Genomic DNA, 6,672 nt, shown 5'->3' on the forward strand with positions numbered 1-6,672 from the left:
AGGGAGTGCAGGTTCCACATGCATGCTGGGTCCACTCTGCTTTGATGGCCAGACACTTTCTTTCTACTCTTTCACGAGCGACAATGATGCCCTCTCGCACTCTTTGTTCGTGCTCTCTTTGTCTCTCTATTTCATCAAAAGATTGCATCTTTCTTTTTTCTTTACTCTCAGAGTTTTAATCTTGGCTTCTTATACCAATGACAGGCTCCACCTTTAGGGTCCATTCACACATCCGTGTGTGTTTTGCGGATCCGCAAAAAATGGACACCAGTATGCGCATTCCGCATTTTGCGGACCGCACATCGCCGGCACTATAATACAATATGCCTAATCTTGTCTGCAATTGCAGACAATAATAGGACATGTTCTATTTTTTTCGTGAACGGAAATGCGGACCCGGAAGTGCGGATCCGCATTTCCGGATCCGGGCTGCACATCGTGCGGCCCCATAGAAATTAATGGTTCCGCAATTCCGTTCCGCAAAATGTGTAACAGAATTGCGGATGTGTTTATGGACCCTTAATTTATCCGTAACGACAGATCTTTCAGCATCTCTGCTTTCAGATTTGCTAGTTCTAGAACGATCAGAAATTCTATTTCCATGCTCTTCCTTCTCTTCAGCAGTGGTTTTCTCAGGTTTGGCAGCAGTTTCAGAGTCCTCTGCCTCTTAAGTGGCTTTTTCCACTTCGGCAGACTCCCCTTCAACCTCTTCTTTGGGCTCTGCAGCATCTGAGTATTTCTCCCACTCCAACTCGTCGGCCTCTTTGGAGTCTTCATTCTCTTTGATAGCCTTCTCATCCTTCTCAGACATGGCATCACAAACCTGCACTCTAAATTCCTCCTTTTCTCTCTCACTGAGGTTGGAGGTACTGGGGATATTGGGGTCCTTATCAGACTCTTCATCTTCCTCTTCTGGCATTCCTTCCAGAGGGTCACCCAGGACATTGTTCATCTGTGCATCTGCATATTGGTCGTCCATCTTACTGTATTTCATCCCCAGAAGGCTGCTGACTTCCTGGAAGGCATTGATGGCGGAGGGGATGTCTTTCATGACCATGTCACGGTTACTCACTGCCATGAGCAGGGCTGGGACAAGGTCCACCACCAACAGAGGCTGAGCTGCCCAAGTGCCCCTCCCCTAAATAGTGCCATCCACAGATCCCCCTCCCCTAAACAGTGCCATCCACAGATTCCCCTCCCCTAAACAGTGCCATTCACAGATTCCCCCTCCCCTAAATAGTGCCATCCACAGATCCCCCTCCCCTAAACAGTGCCATCCACAGATCCCCCTCCCCTAAATAGTGCCATCCACAGATCCCCCTTCCCTAAATAGTGCCATCCACAGATCCCCCTCCCCTAAATAGTGCCATCCACAGATCCCCCTCCCCTAAACAGTGCCATCCACAGATCCCCCCTCCCCTAAATAGTGCCATCCACAGATCCCCCTCCCCTAAACGGTGCCATCCACAGACCCCCCTCCCCTAAACAGTGACATCCACAGATCCCCCTCCCCTAAACAGTGACATCCACAGATCCCCCTCCCCTAAATAGTGCCATCCACAGATCCCCCCTCCCCTAAACAGTGCCATCCACAGATCCCCCCTCCCCTAAACAGTGCCATCCACAGATCCCCCTCCCCTAAACAGTGCCATACACAGATCCCCCTCCCATAGCAGTGCCATACACAGATCCCCCTCCCCATAGCAGTGCCATCCACAGTTCCCCCTCCCCGACGCCCCCAGGAGTACATTTATAAACTAATCAGTAACTTTAACTTTAATCATTGCTGATCTCTTTACTTGGATACCTTACTCTGTCTTAGCTCCGGTAACAGCAGTGGGAGGAGCAGGCGCGTGACGTCAGTGAGTGAGCGCCGCCCCCCGCACTGCCTGCTATTACCGGAGCTGAGACAGAGTAAGATATTCAAGTAAAGAGATCAGCAATGATTAGATCAGCAACTTTAATAAAGAGATCAGCAACTTTAATAAAGTTAAAGTTACTGATTAGTTTATAAATGTGCTCCTGGGGGCGGCGTGACCCTTTATATTCTAACCCCCAGGCAAGCGTCCCTGTCACCATGGGAAAGCCTGGGGGTTAGAATATAACATCGGATTTGAGTTTTAACACTCGTGAAAACTCAGATCCGATGGTATATTCTAACCCCCAGGCAAGCTCCCTGTCACCATGGGAACGCCTGGGGGTTAGAATATACCATCGGATCTTCTAACTCAGTGGCCTGCCTGCCGCCCAGAGGCTGGGGAGCTGGCCTGCGCCCTGAGGCTGGAGCCTCCCCAGCCTCTGTGTCGGCCCGGCCCTGGCCATGAGTCTCCTGGCCTCCACATCCACATCAGCCCTTTTAACTTGTTCAGCAGAAACTTCTTCTTTCTTCTCTGCCTTGGCCGGCAACGCAGCGCCACCATATCCAGACCAATTTTTAATAGGTCCTGACTTGGACTTCGTGGCCCCTTTCAGAGGACTCTCCTCCTCAGGTTTCCCATTTACCTTCTTCCGTAATAGATGAGAGATGTCTGATACATAGTTGGTTCCCCGTACAATGCAGTCCCTGCTCTTCTCTGCCGCAACAGCAGATGTAGAATTACCACCGTTCTCTTTAGGAAAGCCTGAGGGAGTTCCACCCAGGGTCTTTTTAAGCACTTTGTCTGTGTCTACTTCAGTTTTCTGTGCTTCTTTTTCTGCCTCTTCTACTTGGCGCTTCAACTGTTTCATACGAACATTATTTTTCTCTGCCTGGTCTTTATACAGTTCAGCATTGTGCCTTTTATCTTCCAGTTGGATTAGCAGCTTTTTTTCTGAGCAACGGACTTGTTTATTTGTAGCTTGTCTTTCTTTTGTTTCAGTATCAAGCTGTTCCTCCAGGTGATCTTTGCTTCCAAGGCCGTGATGGATGCTTTGAATTTGGTTTCAATAGAGTCTTCCAATTCTTGCAATTTTGTTTTTAACTCCTTGTTTTGTCGCTCCAATTGCTGACGGGCATTCTCATTCTTCTGAGCATTACTACGTTCTGCCTTCAGATCAGCATTCATCTGGTCAAGCTGGAGAGTAGCCTTTCTCAGTCTGTCGTGGGCCAGTTCAGTATAACCCTGTTGGGCTTGCCTTTTGGCCCGCTCTGCCGTAGCAAGCTCCTCCTGCATATGGATCATCTCCCCCTCCAGACTTTTAAGTTTCTTTTTCTTTTCTTTAGACTAACTTAAAATATCATCCCTGGATGTTCTAGTGTCTTCCAACTCTCTCTGGTAATCCTTCATTTGCGCCTGCAATTTACGCAGTTGTTTCATGAGTTCTTCTCTATAATTATTTGCAGAGTCAATTTGTTCCCCTAAATCTTTTAGAACCATGTCGATCTTCTTTCTGGCTGCTACAGCCAATGAACGTTGCTTCCTTTCATCTTCAAGCTCTGCTTCCATTGCTTTTACTTGTCTGACAAGTTGTTTCTTCTTGTCTTCACTCTGCTCCTCACGTTCTTGCAGATCTCTCTCAAATTGTGCCCTCATAGCTTGCAGGTTAAATTCCAAGCGCAACTTGGCATCCTTTGTGGCTTGTAGTTCATCTTCTTCAACCCTGCACCCGAGCTCAATAACCATAGAACACTGTGGAGACTGCTTATCCGCACCTGATGTGTGTGGTACATCCTCTAACACTGTTGCACTTTCCTGCACGTTTCCCACAGTGGGAAATCACAAGGGGAAATCACGGCCCAACATTACATCATGCATGAGTGTAATTGCAACTCCAAGTTTGTAAGTCCCAGTTCCCACTGGAGTCTCATGCTCAGTGAGAGCCACAGGATAGTTCTTGCTATCCCCATAAATGTCCTGCACACTTAGCATTTTGTCCAACACATAGTCCCCAGCTGCCAAGCTGGCATGTACCAGGCTCTCCTCGCCCCCTTCATCCAACAATGCTTGGACTGGACTGCCATCCACCACAATGTCACACATTTTTGTAGCAGTCTCCAGTCCCGGTGACTTAACAGCTACCGGCTCCAGGTCCACCTGCTGCTGCTGGTGAGGAGTTTCTTCACTAGGCGGGTGAAGAAAACTACTCATCAGCAACTCTAGACTCAAGTTGCTGCTGATGGAGCTGGAACTGCTCCTACCCCTCACCCTGCCACAGCAACCATGGCAGAGGAACGTGAGCGCAGAGGGCCTCCCTGGTCAGACCTGTGAGAGGATGGACGATGGCACAGATAGGCAGCGACCAACTGACTACATAGGATGTCTCTATAGTAGTTCAGTTTGTCCTCCCTCTCAGCGGGTGTAAAAAAGACTCCCATTTTGGACCGGTAGCGAGGGTCCAACAAGGTGGAGAGCCAGAAGTCATCCCTCTGCCGAATGGTGATAATTCGGCTGTCACTACGCAAGCAAGTGAGCATGCATCGGGCCATTTGTGCAAGTGACTCAGAAGGACTCCCTGCTTCCATCTCTATTGCATACTGCCACGGTGTGTCTGGGTCCTTTGCCTCGTATTCCTCATCGCCATGTAGCTCCTCTGGCTGCTCCTGCTCCTCCTCTCCTGTCACTTGTGTAGAAAAACCACACATTTCGCTACACATTGCTTGTGCTCCAATGTCCTCCTCCAGTTCAGCCCCCACAGGGCTCATGTGGCCATGAGATCTAGGCGTCACGTCTCCAGTCCCCTGACAGCCAGATTTAACAGCATCTGTTCCAGGACATGAAGCAGTGGAATGATGTTGTTCATCCCGTAGTTTTGGCGACTGACAAATAACATGGCCTCCTCAAAGGGCCTGAGCAAACGGCAGGTGTCACGCATGAGCTGCCACTGGCTGACATCGAAGTTACACAGGGGAGTACTCCTGTCTGCTTGGATCATCAAGAAATCGTTTATGGCCTTACTCTGTTCGTATAGTTGGTTCAACATATGGAGGGTGGAATTCCAACGGGTGGAAACAACACATATCAGCCTATGTTGGGGGATGCCGTTCTGCTGATGCAGTTCAAGGAGGGTGTGCTTTGGGGTGTATGAGTGGCTGAAGTGCATGCAAAGCTTCATGGCCAGTTTTAGGACGTCTTGCAGATGGGTGGAAGACTTCAGCAACTGCTTGACAATCAGATTGAACACATGTGCCATGCAGGGCACATGGCTCAGCCCTCCTCGACGCAGTACCGACACCATGTTCTTCCCGTTGTCGGTTACCATGTGTCACACTTCAGTGTGGGAGGGAAACACCACACCGAGCATAAGAGGGAAAGGGGGAACAGGGAATCAGGACTGAGAACTAGGGAAGGAAGATAGACACCTCCTAGTAAAACCCTAACCAAAATCCTGACTGACTACCAGTATGAACAGACCCCAGAGGTAGGTGTGTTCATACACAGGAATACTTACAGCGCTATCTAGCCCTATAGGACCCTGGTACTAATGGCAGGGACAAGACTACCTGTTCCTCCAAAAGGCAGGATGAAAAGGAGTCTCCTTCAGGCCTAATACAAACAATAGGGAAATGCAACACACAGAACACAAACAAAATACAAAAAGGGAAAGGAAAGACTTAGCTTCAAAGGAGCAATGGGAGCACCATGAACTCCGCTGAGATCCACACACCAGCTATCCACAACTGAAACTGAAGCTATAAACCACATAGCATTGTGGGAGAAGCAACAATAAATAAGGAAGGTTACATGACCACATTAGCAACACATGAGGCGAGGGGTGTGGCCATTGCCAGAAACAACACAGACGCCTATTGATCCACAAGGAAAACCTGTCAGATCAAACCACATGTTGCCAGTCTCACCGATTTACTATCACCTGTCGTGGGAACATCCGTGACACCATGGTTCCGATTTTAAGTTGTCGTGGAGAAAGCCAGAATTCGATTTCTTGATGAAGGACACGGAGCAGTTCCTCCCCTGTGTGACTCTGTTCGCCCAGACAAATGAGGTGCAGAACAGCGTGACACCGCCATGCCCTGCACATGTGGTGGAGGGGCACTGTGAATTCTCACTGCAGTGGAGACTGAGGACATGGTGGAAGATGAGGAGGCAGAGGCGGATATTGTCGCAGGACCAATGGCGTGAGAACGTGGAGGCGGAAGCGGCGTCTCCTGGCCAAGTTGCTGGTGTGGCTGTGAAGGAACCACATTCACCCAGTGGGCCGTAAAGGACATGTATTGTCCCTGACTGTAGTTACAGCTCCACACATTGGCGCTGTCGTGCACTTTGGCAGACACCGACAGGCTCAAGGACTGGCCCACCTTCTGTTCTACATACGTGTGCAGGGCTGGTACTGGCTTTTTGGCAAATAAATAACAGCTTGGGATCTCCACCTTGGTTCGTCACAAGCCATTAATTCTCCCTGGCCACGTTTCACCTTCTGCCCACAGATTCTACAAATGGCCATGTTCACTTCCTCCGGGGGCTTAACAAAAAACTGCCACACCGCCGAGTAGGTGATTTTACCCCCAACACTCCGCACTGACTGACTACTACCACTGCTGCTTCCGTGAACCCCTGCACCACTACTTTCTGGGCAGGTAGGCTCCTGCGAAGCAGGTGGTCTACCCGGGCATGTTTGGCTCCCAAGCTCCCACTGCTGCAACCCTGCTGACTCCTGGCCACGCTAGCGACTTGCTGGCTTCGCCTCTGCCTCACGTGCAAGCTGCCACCCTCTTCTCCCGATGATGATGAAGCC

At 49.8% G+C, this 6,672-nt stretch overlaps 1 pseudogene; it reads right to left on the reverse strand.

Annotated features, from left to right (window-relative positions):
• Positions 1–1,946: 1,946 nt before the first annotated feature.
• LOC120990744 lies at positions 1,947–3,959 on the reverse strand (annotated as a pseudogene).
• Between the last annotated feature and the right edge of the window lie 2,713 nt (positions 3,960–6,672).

Source organism: Bufo bufo, chromosome 2 (genome assembly GCF_905171765.1).
Source record: "Bufo bufo chromosome 2, aBufBuf1.1, whole genome shotgun sequence".
NCBI lineage: Eukaryota > Metazoa > Chordata > Amphibia > Anura > Bufonidae > Bufo > Bufo bufo.